Source organism: Canis lupus, chromosome 22, assembly GCF_048164855.1.
Source record: "Canis lupus baileyi chromosome 22, mCanLup2.hap1, whole genome shotgun sequence".
Lineage (NCBI taxonomy): Eukaryota > Metazoa > Chordata > Mammalia > Carnivora > Canidae > Canis > Canis lupus.
In genome coordinates, this window is record NC_132859.1 from 43,610,200 (window position 1) to 43,636,838 (window position 26,639).

Below are 26,639 nucleotides of genomic sequence, written 5' to 3' on the forward strand. Positions count from 1 at the left end.
TGATTAGGTCCAGGTTAAACATTTTTGGCAGAAACACCACAGAAGTAATGTCAGGTAGTCCCAATGTTAGTGATATTAACCTTGTTCACTTGACCAAGATGTCTGCTAGTAGTAAAGCTGTTCTTTTTTTCTCTTCATTATTAATAGTCATTTGTGAGGAGATTCTTCGAGACCTTGAAAATATCCAATTTCCTGTCAAACTCTCAGGGGTGCTGTTCTGAAAGCTTCTGCAGAAGAAATTCTCTGAAAGACGAAACATTGAAAAATACCTGTACTGCCTTGGTTTAGGAGGCATAAATTCTTGTTTTCACTAATTTCCTGTGTGGGAACACTGTGGTTAGTAATTAGGAAGGGTGGGGAAGCTTGGGCCTTGTGGTCCAGGACCTCTCCATCATGCACCAGCCCCAGAGAGGACAGGGGCAAGACAAGAGGAGAGAAGCTCCTCACACCAAACGAGGCATTTGTTGGTTTGTGCCAGCACAGTAGGGTGGGCCTCAAGATCATAAATGCAGAGGCTTTCTTCCTCTTCCGTTACAATCTTGCTTTCCACTCATTCTTTGTGATTGTGTGGGATCTCAATGAATTTGGGATGTTAGCAAACAAGCATACATCACCAAGGATTCCTGGAAGAATTAATGGTGGAGCAGAACTTCATTCTTCTGGCTGGGGAATGCATGGGTTAAGCACCTGCCATGTTAACAGGCGGGAAGTTGATTCTGCAGTTTTCTGAACAATATGGAAGAATCTGGGAATCAAAGATTGTTAGTGATGGAGGCTTCCAAGGATTTATTTTAGCATTAGCAACCCTTTGGGAGGCTAGGATTATTCCCAAAAGAAAATAGAACCCAACCCCCACCAGTGAAGACACAGATAAAAACTAAATAAATAGCAGCACACTCAGTCAAGCAATGTACAAAGCAATTTGTACATCTTGACCGAGCTGGATTTATCCCAGGGAAGAAAGATTGCTTTTTTATTGGAAAAAAAAATCTATGAGTGTAATTCACCGTATTAACAGATTAATGGGAAAAAATCAGACAATCACATAATAATCTCAAAGATGCAGGCAAACAGATAAAATTTTTATGTGAGACTCTCCACTCTGCTGGTGAGAGTGTAAACTATTGCAAACTCTTTGGAAATAGTTTGGCATCTTCTGCTGGAATGGAACATGTACATATTCTATGGTTTACCAACTCTACTCTGAGATATGTACCCAACACAAATGTATACTTCACAAAAAACATGTATTGGAATATTCATAGCGCTATTCATAGAATACTACTGGAAACCACCCAAGTACCAATCGATAGTAGAATAGATACATTCTGGTATATCCACACAATGAAATACACTGCAGCAGGGTGTTTGGGTGGCTCAGTGGTTGAGCATCTGCCTTCGACTCCGGTCATGATCCAGGGGTCCTGGGATCGAGTTCCACATCAAGCTCCTTGCAAGGAACCTACCTCTCTCTCTGCCTATGTTTCTGTCTCTCTCTCTCTCTTTATCTCTCATGAATAAATAAATAAATAAAATCTTCTTTTAAAAAAGGGAATACACGGAAGCAATGAGAATGAATGAGCTATGATTATACAAAATAGTGTGAATAAATTCCACAGTGTTGCACAAAAGAAGCCAGAAACAAAGAGCACATACTACATGATTTCACTTAAATAGGAACCAAAAACCAGGTAAAACCAGTCTATCTCATCAGGTGTCAGAAGACTGGTTACCTCTGTGGGGTGACTTAATAAGATGGAAAGGGGCCTCTCAGGGACTAGTCATATTCTGTCTCTTTATCTGGCTGCTGGTCATAAAGAGGGATTCAATGTAAAGAAATTCCTGCATTTATGATATAGGCCTGTCCCACATGTGTATTGCACTGCATTAAAATATTTTGAGACAAAAATTTATTAAAAAGGTTATTAAATCACTCATACATGAAATATAAGAAACAGGGAAAGGATTATAAGGGGAAGGAGGGGAACCGAGTGGGAAAAATTAGAGAGGGAGACAAAAATTAGAGAGGGAGACAAAATTAGAGAGGGTTAATTTTTTAACCAAAATTAGAGGAGAGACTCCTAACTCTGGGAAACAAACAAAGGTTGCAGAAGGGGAGGTGGATGGGGGGATAGGTTGACTACATGACGGGCACTGAGGAAGGCACTTGATGGGATGAACACTGGGTGTTGTACTATATGTTGGCACATTGAATTCCAATAAAAAATACACAAAAATTTTTTAAAAATTGGGAATAAGAAAAATATGCTTACTCTATCACTACTTCTACCTAGTATGAGAGACACTAATCTGCATAATAAGAACAAGAAATAAATGGTGTAGGGACTAAAAAGAAGAAATAAAGATATCATTGTTTACAGAGGATGTAAGGAAAAAACACAAATGAATCTACAAATGTAGGAAACCCAAGACAGTCCATAGATGGAATATTAAAGTTAGCAAGATGATTTTGTAAGATTGCTGAATGAAAAGTTGGTAATACCCAATTCCATTGCATTGCTGTATCTCAGCAACAGACATAAAATATAACTTAAAAAGAATTCCATAGGCAGCCTGGGTGGCTCAGTGGTTTAGCGCTGCCTTCAGCCCGGGGCCTTAGCCTGGAGACCCGGGATCGAGTCCTGCGTCAGGCTCCCTGCATGGAGCCTGCTTCTCCCTCTGCCTGTGTCTCTGCCTCTCTCTGTGTGTGACTATCATAAATAAAAAAATTTTTAAAAAAGGACAGGAACTTTTATAGAAAAAACTGTAAAACTTTATTAAAAGGCATTTAAGAACTCCTAAATAGGTATAGAAATATGTTGTGTTCACGTTTTAAAAGACTAATAGCAAAAGATGTCAGTTCTCCCCAAACTGATTTAAGGATTTAATATAATTATTAAAAACCCTCACAATATTTTTCTGTGATTGAAAAACTAGCCTTATATTTATTTAGAAATATGAATGCCTATAAAGAGCCAAGATATTGCTAAAGAATGATGTGGGGTCTCACCATACCAGATTATCAGTAATTATTTTACAACTTTGGTTGATTAAGACCAAATAATTGAACAGGGAGGATCATAGATCAAAGGACCAAAGATAGAGCCCGGAAACAAACACACTTGTGGTTGGAATTTGTTTTATGACACAGTTGGCATTATAGCTCAGCGAGAAAAGAAAAAAATTTTCAACAAATGCTAAATCTCTTGATTAGCCATATGAAAAATCTTTAACCGCATACTCCACACATCTTTCAAAAACATTATTTCCAGGTGGGTTAAAGAAGTAACCATGAAAAGAAAAGCTATAAAACCTTAAAAAGTTAATATAGGAAAATGTTTTTGTAACCTTCTGGTAAGGAAGGATATTGTATTATTCTGCTTGGGCCACCAGAACGAAGTACCACATACTGGGTAGCTTAAACAACGGAAATCAATTTCCCACAATTCTGGAGGTTGCAAGTCCAAGATCAAGGTGCCAGCTGATTCCTTTTCTGGTGAGAGGTCTCTTTCTGCCTTTTTACTATGTCTTCACAGAGCCTTCCATGGAGATGAGAGAGAGAGCTCTCTGGTGTCTCTTCTTATAAGGACTCTAATCCTATTGGATAAGCCCCATCCTCATTTCCTCACTTAGCCTTTGTTACCTCCTTATAGTCTCTATCTCCAAATGCAATCATATTGGGATTTAGAGCTTTAACATGAATTTGGTGGAGGGGGGACACAATCAGTCCATAGTTGATGTCTTTGTTTTCAAATTTTTACTTAAAGTCGAGGTAGTTGGGCAGCCCGGGCGGCTCAACGGTTAAGCGCCGCCTTGGGCCCAGGATCTGATCTTGGAGACCCGGGATCGAGTCCCATGTCGGGCTCCCTGCATGGAGCCTGCTTCTCCCTCTGCCTATGTCTCTGCCTCTCTCTCTCTCTCTTCATGAATAAATGGATAAAATCTTTAAAAATAAAAACATAAAATCTAGGTCCTTAACACACAGTGCAATATGGGTTTCTCGGGTAAAATTTAGTGATTCATCACTTGTATACAACACCAGTGCTTATCATAACAAGTATCCTCCTTAATACCCATGACCCATCTAGCCTATCCCCCATCCACCTTCCTCCATCAACACTCAGTTTGTTCTCTATCATTAAGTCTCATGTGGTTTCTCTCTCTCTCTCTCTCTCTCTCTCTCTCTCAATATACTTTATTTTTTGAGAGAGAGACAGAAAGAGAGAGCACAAGCAGAGGGAGAGGCAGGGGGAGAAGGAAAAACAGGCTACCCACTGAGCAGGAGCCTAGGACCATCCAAGGACCCCAAGATCACAACCTGTGCCAAAGGCAGACATTTAACCAACTGAGCCACCTAGGCGTCTCCCCTCTCTTTTTTATTTCCCTTCCCATATGTTCATCTGTTTTGTTTCTTAAATTCCACATATAAGTGAAATCATATGGTATTTGTCTTTCTTTGACTGACTTATTTCACTCAGCATAATATACTCTAGCTCCATCCATATCATTGTAAATGGCAAGATTTTATTCTTTCTGATGGTTGAGTAATACTCCATTATATAATATGCCACATCTTCTTTATCCATTCATCAGTTGATGGACATATGGGCTCTTTCCATAGTTTGGCTATTGTTGATAATGCACAGCTGATGTCTTAAATAAGACACAAAGTTAAAAAAAAAAAGACACAAAGATCATTAATCTTTTAGGAAAATCATTAGTAAAGCCGAATACATTAAAATGAAAAACTTATCACTGAAAGACACATAAAAAGAAAAAGAAAAAAATCCAAAAATCGAGAGAAGACATTTTCAACACACATAACTTTAGACTTTTATCCAAAATTATATATAAAGACATTCTAAAATCTATAAGAAATAGATAACATTATCTAAAAACAAGTGAAAAACTTGAATAGTCTCTTCACAAAACAGAAAACCCAAACGACCAATAAACATAAGAAAAGATGTTTGATTTCATTTGTAGTCAGGGAAATTAAAATAAAAAATGTAATGAAGTGCTATTTTATACTCACCAGATGATCAGAAATTTAGGTCTGACAATGCCAAGTGTTGGCAAGGATTTTGTAGCTCTGAGAACTCTTCTATAGGGCTGGTGGGAGTCTAAGGTAACTTAATCCATCGGGAAAAGAGTTCAGCTTATCTAGTAAAGTTGAGTGTGGGCATCCTTTGTGGCTGAGCAATTCAACGGATGGAAAGTAGCCTAGTACATCAGGATACGGGCAGGATTGGTCACTGCAGCATTGAACATATTAGTACTAAATTCTCAGAGCAACCCAAATATCCAGTGACAGTGTTCCCCAAATGCTTCTTGCATGAATAAATAAGAGCTGAAGAAATCTATCAATATTATCTAGTCCAACTCCCTTTCTTGATGTCTGCAACATCAGCATAAAATCTCCATGAGGATGTTGTGACTTAACAAGATAGAAACATTTGTGCTCCTTAAAAATGTGATGGATTATAGAAATGGGATGTTCCAGTTGTTGATAGGCAATGTTCCAAGGTTTGTCCAGTAAACTGGGAGTGGGACCCCCCATCTCCATGGCTTGACACCTGGATAGCCACACCTAGCAGATTTGGCAGCTCTGCCCATCAGAAGTGTCCACTGTGTCAGGAGGACACACCAGCAACTCAATGAAGATGTCTCTAGAGAAGAAAGAGAAGAGAACAAAGCAAGAATGTGATGCAGTAGCTGACAGATTTGCATGGATGCCTAGTGACTTCTAGAGCTAAATGGGGTAGGGGAAGAATTTCTGCAGAAATAGGAAGTCCTGCAAGAAAGCAAGAAAATACACACACACATCCCATCCCAGAGAGGGGATTTTCTGCTGGTTTCACATTTTCTTTAAACATTAGAAGCCAGTTACCTGGAGGCTCCATAAGGTGTTTTGAACACAACTCAGTGTAGGTAACGGGCAGACTCACGTAGGGGCAGATGGTGAGGTGGAGCAGGTGAGCTCAGGGCCACTTTGATGTTGAACTCAGGACAGGGACACCCCACAGCATCTGAGAGCCTTGTACCTCCCAGGCCCTGGAAGTCCACTTTCCACACTGGCATGTTGTATAAGATATTGCTCATTCTTGAGAAGGCAGCAAGGTAGAGCCAGATGAAAAGACAATGAGTTACTGGCAGAGCTGATCCCCAAGTCTTCTGTTCCATGCTGCCCATGAAAAACAGGGGTGCCTGGCTGGCTCAGTCAGTAGAGCATGTGACTCTTGACCTCAGGGTTGTGAGTTTGAGCCGTATGTTGGGGGTAAAGGTTACTTAAAAAACAAATTAATTAAATTACGCTAATTAATTTTTAAAAAGATTTTATTTGAGAGAGACAGAGAGTGAGTGAGAGAGAGAGCACGAGGAATGGGAGGAGCAGGGGGAGAGAAGCAGACTCTCCACTGAGTAAGAGCCTGATGCAGAGCTCTATCCCAGGACCCTGGGATCATGACCTGAGCTGAAGGCAGACGTTTAACTGACTGAGCCACCCAGGTGCCCCTAATTTAATTTATTTTTTTTAAGATTTTATTTATTTATTTACCTATGAGACACACACACACAGAGAGAGAAAGAGAGAGAGAGAGAGAGAGAGAGAGAGAGGCAGAGACACAGGCAGAGGGAGAAGCAGGCTCCATCCAGGGAGCCCGATGTGGGACTCGATCCCAGGACTCCAAGATTGCACCCTGGGCCAAAAGCAGGCGCTAAACCACGAAGCCACCCAGGGATCCCCTAATTTAATTTTTAAAAAGGAAATGCACAGGCAGATAATCCAGGTAGCTGTGCTTAAAGAGTAGGCAGGAGTATCAAATTGCCAGCACTTTGGGTGAGGAGTGAAGTAAAAAGAACTAATATTTGTTCCTCACCAACATGGTATTAGGCTATAAGTTAACTAACTTATCCTCACATGAGAATGATATTTTACTAATCAAATAATGACTCTGAAGGTTCTTTGATGGTGTATCACACAAAAGAAAGTGTCCAAGAGATGTTTGGTTATCCCCTCTATTGACCCATTTTATAGATCATGAGAGTAGAAGCAACTTAAGGAAAGTCACACAGCTAAGTGGAGATTCAACCTCAGGTCCACCAGGCTCCATGTTCTGCATTCTTTCCAATGCATTCAGCAGCTTGCGAAGTTGCTGGAAAGGGAAAGGGCTGGGCTCAAGTGTTAGACAGAGGACTCCTATTTATGGGTCATTTTGGAAGGCATTTGGGCAAAGTATTTCTAATATGTACCTCTGATGTCCTTAGGAATCTTTATAAGTAAGAAAAGTGTACTGGATTAGATCATATCCCCCCAACCCCCGCAAATTCATGTTCTTCCTCAAACATGACCTTATTTAGATTTAGGACCATTGTGGATGTTAGTAGTTAAGATGAATACTTGAGTAGGGTGGGCCTTTAATCTGATATGATTGCCTTGGCTCTCTCAGCATCCTGATTTTGGACTTTGGCTTCCAGTTGATGATAGACTTGTCACTGCAGCCCTAGGAAATGGATACAAAAAGCACTTGAGAACTTCACAGAGTGGTCTCAAAGCATTGCTGGCATTGCCTTGCATCAAATAAAGAAACTACTTTCCAGCTGTGAGACTCAGAGAGGAAGGCTCCATTGGCGCCAGGGGCACTCCGGCTGATGTAGTCATGCAGAATTTCCATTACAGCTGTATAGATGTCTCCTACACACATACTTGCACACACCCTGCCTCCCCTCCTTCTGCACAGACAGCTCAGAGCAACCACAATCCATTCAGTAGGGGCTGTCCCCAAGTCTGGTGCAGCACTGTCTGCCCCTGGATGGCAGTGAGAGCCGGAGGGTACTTCGGTTAGTGGCCATCTCAAGCAATAGTGTAAGATAACAGCTGCAGATAGGATGGCACTTCCTGGGCGTTTTCAATCATATCTGGAGAGAATTAGATTGATTTCATCCTTTGGCCATGCAGGCATTAACTCTTCAACCATGTTTATCTTCATAAGTAAAGAGCAGCTATGAAATAAATAACAGTCAAACTTCTTACATGTTCAAAATCAGCATTTCTCAGTCTTAGCAGTTTATAAAATTATGGGGGAGTTTAAAAAATATCAGTGTCAGGGCCTCACACCAGACTGATGAAATCTGAATCTCAGTTTTTTTGCAGATTCCTTCATGTGATTATAATGTGGGGCTTAGACTGAACTTAGACTGGCTCTTTGCTACTGAAATTTAGTAATCCATACACTGAAGCATTGACATCACTAGGAACAAGTTAGAAATGCATAATCCTGGCCCCACTCTGGATCTGGTGAAGCTAACTCTGCATCTTAACAGAAGCCCACATGATCTGTGTACACATTGAATTTGCAAACTCTAAGCTAGACTGTCCCTTCCATTGTCTCAGGGTGGAAGGAGAATCCTTGTGCCACGCATCACTGAGCTATCAACAAGCATGCAGGGTGTAGCTTTTCCCAGGAATGATGTTCAAGCTATTTAATAACTATGCTGATTATAGACATCTGGGACCACAGTACCACCAGGTCCTGGCTGAATGCCAATTCAGAACTTACTGTAAATATTCTAGTTCTTAGATATTCCTGTCTTGACTGCTTGATTATATCTCACTGTCTGGGGCCCTTCTGATGGGGAGTGGCTGCAGCAGGCACAATTGAGGTAGCTGCTTAGCAACCAACAATTCCCTTTGCTTAAGAAATGGTGCAGGGACAGCCCTCACTGGCTGATGAGGATCTGAGGGTGCCAGTTCACCACACTTCTCCTCTCTTCCAGGTTCTGAGCAGATTTTAGACATATATATAGAATTTTAAATGAGTGCCATATTGGCAAGTTTGGGCAAAGCTAGATGAATGAACCCATGAGGGCTGTAGCAGAAAATGACATTTTCTTTCTCCTCACTGCCCGTGCAGACCTGTTGACTCATTCTTCCCCATGGGTATGAGTGCTCAGCAGACCCCTTACCTTCCTGTGTCATACTTGTTGTTAAAACTCTGTTTCTTTTAGGTATTAAAAATAGTTCAATCACTTACCACAGTGTTGACCTTTGCCCACTCAGCATGGCCCCTCCTCCAGCCTGGGCCTTGCTTGGGCTGAGAGAGCGGTGCTGGGAGGGGGAGGGGAGAACTTGTCTTCCTCCTGCTTCTCCTCCCCACCCTCTCTGCTGCCTCTCCGTCCTCCAGGGCTGCATTGGGAGAGGGAGGAAAAGAGGGGGCAGAGAAAGTCTATTGGAATTGCTCTGGTGATAGCCTGGCACCAATGCCCTGTGGCATGCATGCCCAAGGATACCTCTTTGCCATAGAGAACTTTTGTGAGGTTTTCAGGAGCTCCCATCATGGATGGGTGAGACCTTCTATGTATGGCTGCCTACCACTCCCCCAGGCCTAGGCTTCTGACAGGGTATCTCCCAGAGTCCTATGCAATGGTCTTCTTGAGGGGGATGCTTTCAGGAGGAGTGAACTCCAGATCTTTGTCAGGATTCACCTGGAGGGTTTCCCAGGTCAGGACTGGCCACTTATCCCGGCATCTCTCAGATGCCAGGAGGCCCAGCCACATACTCCAAGTTTTCCACGATGCTTAAAATGTCAAAGAAGCGGAAGGGACTGGAAGGTGGGGGGAGGAAGGAAATGCTAAAGCCCTCCCTAAATACCATTTCTCAATAAATGCTGTCTACTGATACCCAGGCCCATATGCCCTCATAGTTTACCTCATCTGTAGTGGGTGCTTCGTGGAAGGCCAGCAGCTTCCTCTTCAATTCCCAGACTGATGGCCGGAAGTGACAAGATTTAGTGACACTCAATCTGTGTGTGGGGGGGCTGTGGGGACATGGTCGGTGACAAGATACCCCAGCTTCCTGTTGCGGGAGTTCTGGTGGGCAATTGTTCAGTGAGTCCTACTTAGTCTTTCAAAGCAAGGCAAGGACTAGGATAACGCAACATTTAAGGCAGCCCTTACAGTCAGGTTGTGTGAAAGAAGGACCAGCCCCTGAGAACAAGTTCTCCCTTGAGCACTTGCATCCTGAGTGCCTCTGCCAAGTCCTGGCTCAGAGGGTCCCCATCAGGATTTGGCCCAGGTGCTCACAGCAGAAGCTACTCAGTATCATCCTAGGCTGGCTTCTGCCTTTCCCTGTATCACCTCCTCACTTCCTCATTCCTGATGCCTAGGACCACCTCCTAAATGAACTACCTGCACCCACATCCTGTCTTGGGCTCTGCTTCTTGGAGCCCAAACTAAGACCCTTATCAGTCTTTCCTTATCATCTGTCAGCCTCATCTTATCTACCATCAAGGTAGGTAGGGAGAAAATTCATAGGACTGGGAGTTTCACTAAGTCCTGCATTTAAGGACCACTCAGATCATAAACTGGCTATTCCCTGGTGGTAGTGCTAGCTGCTGGGGCCCCCGACTCTGCCATCCTGCAGCAGCAAGAGCAAACTCAACAGATGGAAGAGTCCTGGCAACATCAGAGCCCCTGCTTCCAGATGCCCCTAGTTTCATCTCCATTCTTCCTCCAGTTACTTTAAACTGCTTTATCAAAATAAAATCCATGTATAACTCACCTGTTTAAAGTGTACAATCTAATGTCTGTTTCACATATTCACAGATATGCACAACTATCACTATCATAAGCTTCAGAACATTTTATCACCTCAGAAGTTAACCCTCTTTTACCTGTAACCTCTATCTCCCTCCCATCTCCACACCCCCATCCCAACACTAAGCACCCATTCATATACTGGGCACTCTATAAATTTCCCTATTCTGGACTCTCATATGAATATAATCACTTAATCTATGGTGTTCCTTCAGTTCTCAGAGATAACCCCGCAGCTGAGGGTAGTTTTTGCAATGAATTCTAGTGCCTTTTTGCCGAATTATGCCCCACAATTCCCAGTTGTTCTGGCAGCCCCGAATTCTGATCACTGTCTTTCAGCCCAGACTATGAGATCCCAGCGTGACAGAAGTAAGCACAATCCCAAGTGTCCTCATACACAATCAAGAAACAGTATGTTGGTCTGGAGATTGGGGCAGTAGGGGAGAAAGTGTGGGCACAACTTACATTTGAGGAAGGGTCTGGGCTTGAGACCCACAAGATGGCACACAATTATGATTTAGCCGAAAATGAGGCCACAGTAAAGGTATTATTTCAGAGTACTGGTGTGGTTTTAGTTAATGTCAAAAAAGCATATTTCTAAAAATGGTTAATATCCCTTCTTAACATCTGCTTTCTTGAATCACCCCTGTAACCTACTATTGTAAACTGAGTTCCTAGGAAGCTGACTCTGAGATGGAGATTAGAGTGCAGGGAGTTTATTAAGGGATATTCTTGGGGCCAACATCTGTGGAAGAGAGGGAAAGAGGCAAGCACTGAGGAGGAGGAGAAGCTGAGCCATGATGGAATCTCAGTGAAAGCCTCAGCTCACCCCTTGGGAATTCTGAAGCTGGGATGACCCTTCTACGATGTCTCAATTTGGGTTGAGGAAGCTGGGCCTTTATAACCTGGCACTGACCAGCTTGACCTTTGGCTAGGTGGCTATCTTCAGCCAAAACGGTTCCCAAGAGGGCTGATGGTGGGGGCATCTGCCAGCAGCACTCCCAGAAGCTGTGGGGTGGGGGGCACGGGATAATTCCTTCAGTCTGAAGGGAGACTACACGCCACTGCCCACTACATTCTTTTCACTTGAATCAGCCTCTTCTGCCAGACAACAAGCTCCTTATGGCAGAAGACAGTGGAAGGCCACTTCACATTTCACAAGGGATCTAACAAATAGTAGGGCTTTGTGGATGGGTGGACCAATTGCTGAACAGAACTCTGTCTGATTTCAATGAGGCTACATTCTAAGAAAATCAGCTTGGGCACTGGCATGCAGGTGGAAGTCTTTGTTGAATAGAGAAAGTCACTATTACTATACCTTTTGAAGTCTGGTTCCAGTTTTTCTGGGTGAGCTGGCTTGTGGGCAGGATGAGAAATGAAACCAGGAAGCAGGAGGGAAAGAGGAGGAGGGAGGCCGAGGCCCAGAGAGGTGAATGTGGTGAGCTGGGCAGGGAGATTAACAAGGAGCACAGAGACAGAAGGCAGGCACCAGTGAGAACTCAACCAGCCTTGAGAACAGGACCAAGGTCTGGGGCAGCAGAAAGGAGACTCTGACTCAGGGGAGCCTCAAAGTTCTTGCCATCGTTCTCTCTTACACTTACCCAAACAAACCTCAACTCCCTTAAACCCATCTCTGCCTGCTCTATGTCTGCACCCACAAAGCTGCTCCTGCCTGAGATTCCATAACCCCTCCCCAAGTTGCATGTAGTTCCTGACATCAAACCTCAAGCAGGCTTTCCATGTTGCCTGGCAATTCTATTCAACATCCCTATTCAACTCAGCCTCCCAACCTCTAGGGCAACCTTTCACCCCTGATCCTCTGTCCTCATTCTCTACCTTGTTTCTGATTTCACTCAGAGAATAGAATCAATTAAAGCAGCTCTTTCACACACTGTTATCCCTTACTTAATTTTAATCTGTATCAGAAGACCCCAGGCTCAGCTCTTAGATCTCTTCTTCACTCTCTTGACGCAACTAAGTTCAGTCATCCATTCTCATGTTTTAATACCATCAACAGGCTGATGGATTGATTGATTGATGGATGGATTTCCTTAGACTAACCTGTACTTCTTCCTTAAACTTGATTCATGTATACAGTGACAATTTCATTTGAGGTATATAACTATAATTGATTCCAAATAAGACTTGATTCATGTTCCACAAATCTGGTCTTCCCCATTTCACCTCTTAACAAATCACATCCATATCCTCAGTTGCTCAGGCCAAAAACATAATTCAATATTAACTCTTTGCCTTACACCACACATCCAAACCAATGGCACATCTTGTTCTACCTTCAAAATATATCTGAATCCACCAGCATCTCTCACTTGAAATATTGGGATAGCTTCCTTATTCTTCCCAGTCACTCATAGCTTGACAATCCCCACCTGGGTGACACTGTCTACTTTTAGATCTGCCCTATATAGGCCATTTCACAGGGAGGCAGTGTAAGGCAGTGCACATACACTAGAGCAAGATTTAAAAACCTACCTATAATTAGCCTGTGCCTTTAGGCAAGTTAATCAACCTTTTTCTCTCTCACATTCCTAACTTATAAAATAAGAATAACAAATATAGATTGGGAATTAAAGGAAGTCTTTTTCCCTAATAGAGCAAAATCGCAATCTTTTACTAAGCACCTGTGAGATTCCAGGCTTCCTGCTCAGCACACTACACATTCTTATTTCCCAAATTGGATATTCATATTCCTGGTGACAAGTGGCAGTGGGCAAGGGCACTCTAAGCCACAAGATAAATGTAAAGCAATATTTTGAATTGGGTTGGCAATGGGGAAAAATATTTCCAGAAGAGGGACCATTTGTGTAACAGTGTATAAAGAATAATAACAAGGACTAAATTAATACCTTTGTGTCAGGCATTATTCAAAGCAGTTTACAAATATTAATTTATTTAATTCTTATAACAGCTCTATGAGGCAGGTCCACTATTATTCCCATATTACAAGTGAGGAATATGTGATGGAGGAGGTTGAGTAACTTGCTTAAGGGCATTTGGCTAATTATTAGTATGGTTTTGAATTGGGCAGTGTGACTCCAGTGTGTATTCCTCTCACTCTTACTTTAGGGGACTTCTCTATGAAATGGCTGCCATCGGACAGCCCCCAAAAGGCACAAGTTTAACCAGAAATGAGCAACTGGAAAGAGATGAGTAAATAAGAAAAAAGAGGAGAATTAAGAATCATGGCTTTGGGTGCTATCAACCTGGGCTTGATTTCCAGCTCTGCCACTTGTATAAACTTGAGACCTGCACATGTGCTCCTCACCTGTAAAATGAGTTCAAAACTATATCTTAGGCTGTCTGGTACAGAAAAAGCAGTCACCGCTTATTAATCATTTTCCCCTTCTTTAGAGTCTTCTTCCTATTATTATAAAGGAGGTAAACAAAGTGGCCTACATGAAAATAAATACACCTAGACTTCTGCTTCAGGGAAGATGGATTAAATGTATTTTTCCTTATTCCTCCCATTAAACACAACAAAACTCCTTGGGCACTACTATATTTATAATATCTAAAAGGTGGAGTTAGGCACTTGAGACCCAGGGCATAATAAAGCAGTAAGAGAAGAAGCCAACTATCTGGAAACACCAAGAGAAACAGATCCTTTCAAAAGCTCCCTAAAATATCTATTCTTTCTAGCCAGAGGACCAGGAAAAATGCAGCATGCATAGCAAGACAGAAAACGTTCCAATAATAATCTTCCTCTTCTGGCCAATAACTGCAGAAAAAAATTGTGGCCCAATCTCTACCCATTCCAACTAGGGCCTTATGGGAAGCCTAACTGTCTGCACATTGAAGGCTGTTATGAGGCCCTTCAACCTCCTTCTGATTCATTTCACCCAGGATGATGTCAGAGAAGACCTAGAGAAGACTTAGTGGAGTGGATTTTCATTACTGCCTAGCAGAAATGAGGCCAATACCTATAACATCAGTGGAAGCCATATGGGCAGCAGTTTCTTGGCATTCCTGACCCTTCCAGGAGGGTCTCAGTGGAGGCCTCAAGGAAAGCCAGAACTCCCACTTCACCCAGAACTAATGAGGAGCTTCTTCCCTTTTCAATGTCAAAAGAGGCCAAGTAGGAAACCTGGACTTCTACCCACATTGGGCAGTAATGAGGCAGCATCCTCCTTCCCCCTGACAGAGCAGTTTCAGAAGAAATCTGCTGAAACAGAAGGTTTATTTATTTATTTAAATCTGTTTTTTTTTATATATAAAGATTTTATTTATTCATTCATGAAAGACATCGAAAGAGAGGCAGAGACACAGGTAGAGGGAGAAGCAGGCTCCATGCAGAGAGCCAGACGTGGGACTCGATCCCAGGTCTCCAGGATCACGCCCTGGGCCGAAGGCAGTGCTAAACCACTGAGCCACCCAGGGATTCCCGAAACAGAAGGTTTAAATAAGATCTAGATTTTCATAATATGAGATCCAAAATGTCCACGTTTCAATGGAAAATCACTCACCATAACAAAAAGCAGGAACGTTTCAACTTAAATTAAGAAAACAACAATGAATAAAACACCAACACCAAGATTACAGAGGTATTAGAATTATCTGACTAAAATTTTAAAGCACCTACCATAAAATCTTTAATGAACAATCACTTGAAACAAATGAAAAAATAGAAAGTCTCCTCAAAGAAGTACAGGATATAAAGAAGAACCAACTGGAAAACTTAGAACCAAAAATTCCAATAACAAAATAAAAAGCTCAATGGACAAGTTCATCAGAAGTATTGAGGAGACTCAGAAAAGAATGAATGAACTTGAAGATAGAACAAAAGAAATTGCCCCATCTGCAATCAGAGGGAAAATAGAAGTGATAAAAGAAATGAATAAGAACCTCAGGCACTTGCAGGATGATAACAAAATATTGAACATTGGTACCATCAGAGCCTCGCAAAGACAGGAAAAATCTGGGTGAGAGGAAAACTGAAAAAATATTTGAAGTAATAATGTCTAAGGACTCCCTAGATTGGTAAAAAAAAAAAAAAAAAAAGCCTACAAATTCAAGAAGCTGAGTGAATCCTGAGCAGGGTGAAATCAAAGAGCCCAAACCAAGATGACACATCATAGTCATACTTCTAAAAACTAAATACAAAGAAAAAAAATTCTAAACACAAAAAGAGACAAACAACACCTTCTCTACAGTGAAAAAGTAATTCAAAAGACAATGAATTTCTCATCAGAAACCAGGAAGGCCAGAAAGAAGTGGTACAACATTTTTCAAGTGCTAAATTAAAACATTTTTAGAAGAAGAAAAACTAAGGAAATTTGTTATCAGCAGAACTACCCTAAAGAGAATAATTACAGGAAGGTCTCTGAAAGGAGAAACCTTGAGACATCAAGAAGGAAGAATAAAACAAAGAGAGTAAAAATATGAAAAAATACATTTTCCTTTTCTTCTTGAGTTTCCTAAGTTGTTTGATGATTGAACCAAAATTATAATGCTGTCCAACATGGTTATACATGTATATAGAGGACTATTTAAGGCAATTATAAACAGAAATAGTCAAAAAAAAGGTAAGATGCCTACACTTCACTTGAACCAGCAAAATGTTGATTGATACCTGTCAACTATGATGTTAGAGATATGTAATGTAACACATACAGCAAAAATTAAATAAGCTATACATAGAGATATATTTAAAAAGTCTATGGATAAGTCAAAATAGAGTTGTAAAAATGTTCAGTTAGTCCACAAGAAGATAGGAAAAACGGAGAAACAAACAAAAAAAAAAAACAGACAAAACAAATAGAAAACAAAGTGTTTAATAAAAATAACAATGTAACCCTTAAAATATTAATAATTATATTAGGTGTAAATGGGTTCAATATACCAGTTAAAGGGTGCCTGGCTGGGTCAGTCAGTAGAGCATGAAACTCTTGATTTCAGGGTTGTGAGTTCAAGCCCCACTTTGGGCATAGAGCTTACCTAAAAAAAAAAATACACCAGCTAAAAGACAAACTAGAAAATGTGACCCAACTATATGCTGTCTGTAAGAAACTTACTTCAAATATAATGATACAATCAGGTAGAAAATAAAAAGATGAATACATTAATGCAAACATTCATTTGAAAAAAAAAAGCAGAGAAAGAGACATCTGGGTAGCTCAGTTACTTGAGCCTCTGACTCTTGGTTTCTGCTCAGGTCATGATCTTGGGGTTGTGGGATGGAGCTATGAGTCAGAGTCCATTCTCAGCATGGAGTCTGCTTCTCCCTCTCCATCCCCCTCTGCCCTGCCCCCTGCTCACTCATTCTCTCTCTCTCTCTCAAATCAATAAAATCTTCAAAAAAATAAAGGAGAGAGACTATAAATATCAGATAAAGTATATTTCTGAGCAAATAAAATTACTAGAGACAGAGAGGGATTTTATATAATAAAAGCGTCAATCTGCCAAAAACACATAGCATTGGTAAATGTGTACACTCCAGTCAACACAGCTGCAAAATATGTAAAGCAAAACCTCACAGAAGTAAAGGAGAAAAAGACACATCACAAGTATAATGATAATAAAATTCTTATACCCCTGTCTTAACAATAGATAAAACAACTAGGCAGAAAAATCAGGATATAGAAGACCTTGGATATAAATGACTATAGAATACCCAACAACAGCAGAATACCCATTCTTTTTAAATGTGCAAAGATCAAATACTAATAGAGGCCATGTCTTGTGTCAGAAATAAGCCTCAACAAATTTAAAAGAATTTAAATCAAACAGAGAATATTCTCTGACCACAATGGAATCTAACTAGAAATCAGTAACAGAAAAAAATGGAAACATCTCCAAACACTTGGAAACTAAACAACACACTTCTAAATAACTCATGGGTCAAAGAGGAAGTCTTAAGGGAAATTTTTTTAGCAACACACTGAATTGAGTGAAAATGGAAGTACAATCATCAAAATTTGTGGGACACATTAAAGCAGTGCTGAAAGGAAAATTTAAAGTACTAAATGTTTACATTAGAAAAGAGGAAAAATTTCACATCAGTAATCTAAGGTCCCATCTCAAGAACCTAGAGGACAAAGAGTAAAATAAACCTAAAGCAACCAGAAGGAAGGAAACAATAAAGACAAGTTATCAAATAAACTGAAAACAAAAACAATAGAGAAAATCAAGAAGAAAACCTGGTTCTTTGAAAAGATGAATGAAATAGACAATCCTCTACCCAGGCTATCTGGTGGAAAAAAAGAGAAAACACAAATCCCCAACATCAGGAATGGAACAGAGGATATCACTACAGATCTTGAAGATTAATAAAAGGTTAATAAAGCAATACTACAAACAATACTAGACACATAAATTTGACAACTTAGATGAAATGGACTAATTACTCAAAAAGCACAAATTGCAGTTCACTTAATATGAAATAGCCCTATACCTATTTAGCAAATTGAATTCATAATTTTAAAACTCTCAAATAAGAAATTAGAACTATGATTACTTTCATTGACTTTCACATCAGACTATGATGGTTTCACTGGAGAATTCTCCCACATGAATAATTAACAGCAATTCTTTTCTTTAATTTTTTTATTAACAGCAATTCTAAACAATCTCTCCCAGAATACAGGAGGGAACACTTCCTAATTCATTTAATAAAGCTTATATAACTCTGATATTCTAAACTTAGAGAGAGAGGCAAAGGAACTAGAATAGCTTAAATAATTTGAAGAGCAAATGGGAAAAAGAATAATAAATGGATTTCAAGACTTATAAGAGAGCCACAATAATAAAAACTGTGTAGTATTGGTGGAGAAATAGACACCTAGGTTAATGGAACAGATTAGAGAACCAAGAAATAGATCCACACAAACAGGCCTGACTGTTGACAAAGGTGCACAAGCAATTTGATGAAGAAAGGATAACCTTTTCAACAAACGGTGCTAGAGCAATTAAATATTCAGAAGCAAAACAGTGAACCCCAACCTATATCTCACACTTAATGCAAGATTAATTCAAAATATATCACATACTTATATGTAAAACTCAACATTAAAAAAACTTTGAGAAAAATAAGAGAAAAACTTCAGGATACAGGGCTAGACAAGGAGTTCTTAAGACTTGACACCAAAAGCACAATTCAAAAAAGGGAAAATGGAAAAATTGGACTTGATCAAAATAAAAAACTTTTGCTCTGTGAAGGACTGTTAGGAGGGAAAAACAAGCTACAGAAGGTTAGAAGATATTTGCAAACCATGCATCCAACAAAGGACTAGTGTTTAGAAAATATAGAGAACTCTCAAGACAATCCAATTAGAAATTGGGTAAGAGATATGAAGAGACATTTCACCAAAGAGAATACACGGATGGCAAACAAGCACATGAAAAGATGGTCAACATGACTAGTCGACAGGGAAATGCTAATTAAAACTTAAATGTGATACCACTACATGCCCATCAGAATAGGTCTAATAAAAATATGCCAGTAAGGATGTGGAGAAACTGGAATTTTTTATACATTGCTGGTGGGAATGTAAAATGGTACAGCCACGCTGAAAAGTGGCTTGGCAGTTTCTTATAAAACTTAAGCATGAATTTTCCATACAACCTATCAATTATTCTTCTGGGCATTTATTCCAGAGAAATAAAAACTTAAATTCCCACAAAATACTGAACATGAATGTTCATAGCAGCTTACTTTGTAGTAACTCCAGACTGTAAACAACCCAATTGTCTTCAGAGGGAGAATGGCTAACCTGTAGTACATCTATCCCACAATACTCAGCAAAAAAGAAGAAAAAACTATTAATAACATCATGACTGGGGTGAAATTTTAGAGAATTTGACTGAGTGATAAAAAAATGCCAATCCCAAAATTTACATACCATATGGTTCCATATACATAACATTCTTGGCTGTTGCTATAAAAAGGCAACATGAGGGATCCTTACAGTGATAGAATTGTTCTGTGTCTTGACTGTATCAAGCCAATATCCTGAGTGTGGTATTGTACTATAATTTTTCAAGAGGTTACTATTGGGGAAAACTAGTTAAGGGGTACATGGGATCTCTTTATTATTACTTATAACTGCATATGTATCTATGATTATCTCAAAATAAAAAGGTTAATTAAAAAAACAAACACTGACATCGAGGCACCTGGGTGGATCAGTGGTTGAGCCTTTGGCTCATGATCCCGGGATCGAGTCCCACATCAGGCTCCCCATGGGGAGCCTGCTTTTCCCTCTGCCTATGTCTCTGCCTCTCTCTCTCTCTCTGTGTCTCTCATGAGTAAATAAAATCTTTAAAAATAAAATAAGATAAAAAAACAAACACTGATATCAATTTGTTTCCTGTATATCAGAATCAACTAGCTATATTATTGTATTATTTTGGATTTATTTGAATGTTGCAGGTTGGAAATCTTTTCACATAGGTATCATTGTGTTCTATTTTTTCTGACATATCCTTTGCATGTTTTTCTATTTAGTTACCTTTTTTATTGATATGTAAGAACTTTTTATATATTATAGGTATATAATATATCTACTACATTGTACATGTCATCTATAACATAATATATTTACCACATTGTATACATTACTTGTATGGCTCTCTAGGATGAGAGCTGATTTCTGTTCATTCAATTTCAAAAATCTTACCAAGTGAGTTTTGGTCTGGTCATCCTAGACACAACTGTCTGAGGCCCTCACTGACATGAGCCCCAGTGGGAAGCCCTGAGCACCTCACTTTTGTTTGATCACTCCATTCAAGTCATAAGAAGGCAAGTAACTGGGCCCATATCTGAACTCCAGTCTATCTGATAGCAACTCCATGAATTTTTTTTTACTATGTTATATTATTCTCAGTACCCTTATTAAGTGCATAAGGGGTCAACGTTGTTTTTAAAAATAATACTGATCATAGCTAATTTATTGACCATGCCAAATAAATAAATTGCATAAATTATCCTGTTAAATCCTCACCAAAATTCTAATTATTTTTTTATCTCCACTTAGTTAATTGAGGAATTAGAATTTTAAGTCAGTTAAATAACTTGTCCAAGCCCACAGAGCTAATAAATAGCAAGATCAACTCAAATTCAGCTGCTCAGGCAACAAAGCTCTATGAAAGTTTTGGGTTTCAGGCGCCATCAGGATACCTGTTATAGATTAGATCCCTCACTCTAACCAATCCTTTTATATCCAAGTCATGTCCCAACACTTGCCAAAACACTATGCCCCCTTGTGTAGAATAGGCATTCTCTCTGGCCCCTGATAACCGCCAAGAGGTGGGAAATTCAAAGAAGAGACAGAAGAATCACAAATTCCCTCACATGAGCAGAGAGATCTAAAAATCTCTGAGGTCATAAATGCAAATATTTCTCCAGGTATGAGTCAGAGGGTTCACTTAGAACATCAGAATAGATTTATTTCTAGATAAACATCAGAACAGAAAAAAAAAAAGCTATCTGATCTTTGAAACATGTAAAAGTGAGTTCATATGCTTTTTCTGTGTGGGGGAGAAAAGTATGCAGGGGTTTTAAAATTGTAATTAATTTTTATTTTTATACCAATAATACATGCACAAAATTAAACAGCGCCAAAAGTTCATAAGAAAATATAGCTGTTCCTTATCCCCAACCCTCACATCAGTCCCACATTCCAGAAAAGATCGCCAAAAATACTTTTAACTGCTTTCCCTCTCTGGTATTTACCATTAAAATTTCTAAATAAGTATGCTATTCTGATATTTATCAAGTCATAAATTTTATTTCTGATTGATTTCCTGTTGAGATGGTTGGGGATTTCATTTTCTTATCCTCTCCCATTCCTCTCAAAATAATTATAACATAAAAAGTATTACTATGTTTCTTTTCTTAAACTGTTTTTTCCTTTATTGGGTATATTCCTTTTATACATTTGCTCAGTCATTTATGTGGCTATAATTATTTTTTCCAAATGTTCCTATGAATCTTTCAGTAATTTTTCCAAATGTCCACTGTACTATTAGTCCCCTCTCACATTTTATCTTACCCTAGACCAGCCCTGCTCCACCTTCATTCCTCCTGCCCCAACCTGCTCTTTTTAAAAAAGATTTTATTTATTTATTCATGAGAGAGAGGCAGAGACATAGGCAGAGAGAGAAGCAAGTTCCCTATGGGAAGCCTGATGTGGAAATCAATCCCAGAACCCCAGGATCATGACCTGAGCCAAAGGCAGATGCTCAACCACTGAGCCACCCAAGCGCTGCCCAATCTGCTCCTTAGGCAATAGTAATTATCTTTGGATTTCCCTTTTCCGCCCTCCAGAATGGAACTCCAGTTTCTTGGACCCCATGTCATAGTTCTTAGTTTCCTTTGCTTTGCTGAAGCACACCCTGCAGTAACTTTCTATGAAAAATCACTTAGAAGGTAATTTCATTTGGTTCTTGCATGTCTGAAGAATCTTTATTCTACTCTTATACTTGCTTGGTCATTTGCTGGGTAAAGAATTCTGGGTTGAATATAATTTTCTCTTAGCATTTTAAAGACATTGCTCTACAGCCTTTGAGCAGTTACTGCTGTTGAGAAGTCTGAAGGCATTAGGATGCTTCACCCTTTTGTAAATGATCTCTCCCTCCCTTGCTACCTTTTTCCCTCTCTCTGTCCACCACTCTGTCCCTCTCCTCCAAAATCTTCCCTTTATCTTTGAAGTTTTGAAATTTCATGATGTGTGATTCTTTTTTTATTCATACTCTTTTGTTCATTTGGCATTTTCAACCTGGAGACTCGTGTCTTTCCATTCTGAGAAAGATTTTCTGTAACATTGGGTTGAATCATATGAAATTGCTTATATATAATGTCTTTTGGGAATTTCATATTTTTCAAGCTAGTATCTTTGATAATTTTCTTCCCTCTGTTTTTTTCTTTTTTATTTCTGAAACTCCTACAAGTTAGATGTTGAACCCCCTGGGTTGAAGGTGCTCAGGTGCTATGTCAATGCTCTAGACCTCCCAGTGGGAACAAATCTGCTGCAACCTTTCTGAAAGGTTATCACGGTCTTTGCAATCTCTTAAATGGATTGTCTGTGATGTGCATCACATTCTGGTTTTATGCTTATTCAACAATAAAACTGTTTCCAAACTTCACTACCTTTACAGAGAGCTTTTCTGGGTCAGGAGAAGAGTTTGCTTTTTGAAAACACCCTTCCATAACAGTGGCACTCTGCCAAAAGTTATTAGCGGTTGCCTCTGGGTAGAAGTGGAGTCCCACCTATTAGGATGCCCAGATCTACAAAGAGTTTTTCATATCAGAGAGCACAAGTCTGTGTGTACACCTGGCCTTGGAAATCTCATAGGCTTAGCATCCCATCCTGCTGCTCTTCAGACCATCATTAAAGTAGAGCAGTTTTATCCTTTTCAGTCTTGAGTGTGTTTCATGGCACCCAAACATAAGAGATGCCACAAGATGTCTTGCCTATTTCTTGCCTTGTCTTCTCCCCTCCTGGGAAGCAGCTGCTCCTCACAACTTGAAACTGGGCAGTTTTCACCTTCTTCTGTCCAAGGACACTTCTCTCAAGCATAGAATATGATGAGTTTCCAAGGGGCCCCAGCTGCCATCCCTGATTAGACCCTGTGGGAAAAAAGTCTATCCAGAATCTGTTGGCAAGACAAATGTGACAATGTAATGTAACAGTATTCATAGAATCAACATTTCATCACCTTTGCTGTGTCCACATGCCATTGGCTAGAAGTAACTCACAGGTCCTGCTCACACTCAAGAGGGGAGGATCATACAAGGGTGTGAATAATATGGCATGGGGACTGTCTTCAGAGTGTGTCTGCCAAGGTTTCCTCTGAGACCTTGATTACACATATGCTTGCACCTTCTCACTCCATGCCCCATGTTTCTTTCATATTTTCTATACTTTTGTCTTTCTGCTCTGCATTCTGGTAATATCTTCAGATCTTTCTTCAAGTTCATCAATTCTTTTTCTCCTGTATTGAATTTTGGCTCATCTGTTGCATTTTATATTTTCAGTTATTCTGTATTTGTTTATTTCCAGAATATCTGTTGTTTTTCATTTTACCCAAACTATTTCTGATGGCCCTTCATTTCTTCATCACATTCTAGTATCTTCTTTTACTTCTTTAAATGTATTAATATACCCTTTTTATTTTATTTTATTTCCTCTCAGTAGAGTGAAAATGTCCCTTTTTTTCCCATGGTGATAAGAGTATTCCTTAATCCTCGTCCCCTATTTCCCCCATCCCCCACCCACCTCCCCTCTGATAACTATCAGTTTGTTCTCTATAGTTAAGTCTGTTTCTTGATTTATCTCTCTTTCTCCTTTTTCCTGTGCTTGTTTTGTATCTAAAATTCCACACATGAGTGAGATCATGTGGTATTTGTCTTTCTCTGACTGACTTATTTTGCTTAGCATTATACTTTCCAGCTCCATCTGTGTTGTTACAAATGGCAAAGATTCATTCTTTTTTATGGCTAAACAGTATTTCATTATATATCTATATCTATCTCACATCTTTTTTATCCATTCATTTACCAATGGGCTCTTGGACTGTTTTCATAGTTTAGCTATTATAAATAATACTACAATAAACATATGGGTGCATATATCCTTCTGAATTTGTGTCTTTGTATTTAGGGGGTGAATATCCAGTACAGCAATTCCTGGATCATAGGGTAGCCCTATTTTTAATTTTTTGAAGAACTTCCATACTGTTTTCCACAGTGGCTGCACCAGTTTGCATTCCCACCAATGGTGCATGAGGGTTCCTTTTTCTCCACAACTTCACTAACACTTGTTGTTTCTTGTGTTTTTTTTTTTTTTATTTTAGCCATTCTGACAGGTGTGAGGTAATATTTCATTGTAGTCTTGATTTCCATTTCCCTAATGATGAGTGATGTTGAACATCTTTTCATGTGTCTGTTGGCCATCTGTTCATCTTTGGAGAAATGTCTGTTCATGTCTTCTGCTCATCCTTTTATTGGATTATTTATTTTGTTGAGTATTGAGTTGTATATTTGTATATATATGTATATATATATGTATAGTTCCTTATATATTTTGGATACTAACCTTTATCAGATAGGTCATTTGCAAATATCTTCTCCCATTCAGTAGGTTGTCTTTTAGTTTTTTTTTTATTATTTTCTTTACTGTGCAGAAATTTTTTATTTTGAGATCATCCAGGTAGTTCATTTTTTAAAAAAAAAACTATTATTTTTTTTATTTATTTGAGACAGAGTGCGAGCATGAGTGTGGGAGGGGCGGGGGAGAAGCAGACTTCCTGCTGAGCAGGAAGCCAGACATGGGGCTCCATCCTAGGACCCTGAGATCATGATCTGAGCTGAAGGCAGACGCTTAATTGAGCCACTCAGGTGCCCCTCAATAGTTCATTTTTAAATATACTCATTCTATATTCTTTATTTATAATTTCTTTATTCAAAGTCTGCATTAATCTGGTCTTGAGGTTTGTTGCTTTTCCTAATTCTGATTCGCTGACTCAGTTCCTTGCATGTATTTGATTTTTGAATATGAACTCCTATTACTTGGAATTTTACCTATCGATATGGCAGGCAGCTTCAGTTTACTTCTCCAGATCCAGTTTCAGCACACACTTTTCCACTCTACTCTGCCTATTTGGGTCTATTTGGACCACCTCAGGTATTTAATTCTCTGGATCCCTTCCTGTACAGTTGCCTCATCTTCACTGGGTTCCTTCCCTAGAGATTCCTGCTCCTCTCAAGGTAATCTGCTGTACATGACCCTCTCCTTCCAGTTCTAGAAATCTCTTCTTCCCTTTGTCCTTTTAAGCCTAAAGGTGGCAGCAGTTCTTGTTGGCATTGTACTATAAGGACCAGACATTTGGAAGTAGCCCTTTATAAATAAACCATCTATTTCTTGTTGAGATCCCACACTGGACCCAGCTTACGTGCCTCCCAAGACTTAGCACTGCTGGCCTTCTGAATACTGACGCTTCTCAGCCAGAGCACCCCAGTGGTGGCTCATGCACTCACCACCATTGTGAAGTGTAGGCCTCCACCTCCCTAACCTCCGTTCTTAATACTGCCTGTTTCAGCCTCCTCAGAGATGAGAGCAAGGCTTTTGGGCAGCCCGCATCATGCCCACAGCACCAGGAGACACGGCAGCTCTGGTTCTAGGTCTGTTCTTCCTGTACCCATGAACCCTCTTGGCTTTCTCAGCAGCTCTCCAGAAAGCCCCGTTTATATAAGCCAGAAGTACAAGGGAGTGAATGTCTCACAGAGGACATGCAGACCAAAGAAACAAAGGAAAAGAGAAAAAGCAAAGGATAAAATTGTTTGTCCTTTTTCCCTGCAGCCGACTATTCTAAGAAATGGTAGTTCTGTGGGTCTTTAGCAGAGGAGCAGGTGACCAGCTCTACTTATTCATGAAACTGTGGCAGCTCAATCATTGCACTGCTTTGTATTTGTTTTTGTTGTTGTTGTTGTTTTTAATCTCCCAGTGCACTTCCCTTTTCCTTCACTCTGTTCTCTTGAATCTTGTACTCCAATGTGGCGTTACCATATAGGCTCTGCCTCAGTCTCTGCCTTCTAGGGAAGAGGCTAAGACAAATTGAGGGGGCTGCCCCGTGGGGATACCAGCTTTATATGGGCCTCAAACAAAAGTCCCAGCCTTCCCAGCCCAGACTTTGTCTCTATCCTCCTCGTTGCAGAGGTATGATCCTCCAAGACCAGGCTCCTGGCCCTGAGGGACCGCAGGGGCCCAGGGCTGTGTAGGTTACAGCTGCCCTTATCTCTCCTGATTTACATTCTGGGCTCAGAGGATTTCCCTTATCTTTCTGTTATCTCACTCATTTATTTTAAAATATGTTTTCAAATAATTATCTAGTGTCTTAGGTATTCTGTACCAAAAGCATGACTCTAGACATTCTTGCTGCCTATATCTGGAAATTGCTTCTTTTCTCTTTTAATTTTTCTCTCTCAATTTTTGTTTTTTCTTTGGCCCCCAATATTCCATCCCTTCTAGAGTATGACATAGCTGTGTCTCTGGGAAGCTGCAAACTAAAGCTCCGGGATTCAAATTTCT

General features: G+C 39.9%; 1 long non-coding RNA gene across 1 annotated transcript in view; it reads right to left on the minus strand.

The window, feature by feature from the left end:
- Positions 1 to 8,885: 8,885 nt before the first annotated feature.
- The window catches only part of LOC140614225 (uncharacterized), a 38,083-nt gene continuing 20,329 nt past the window's right edge, over positions 8,886 to 26,639 (minus strand). The window contains exon 3 of the long non-coding RNA XR_012015138.1: positions 8,886 to 9,184. This is a non-coding gene — a long non-coding RNA (uncharacterized lncRNA). The remainder of the gene's footprint in view (positions 9,185 to 26,639) is intronic.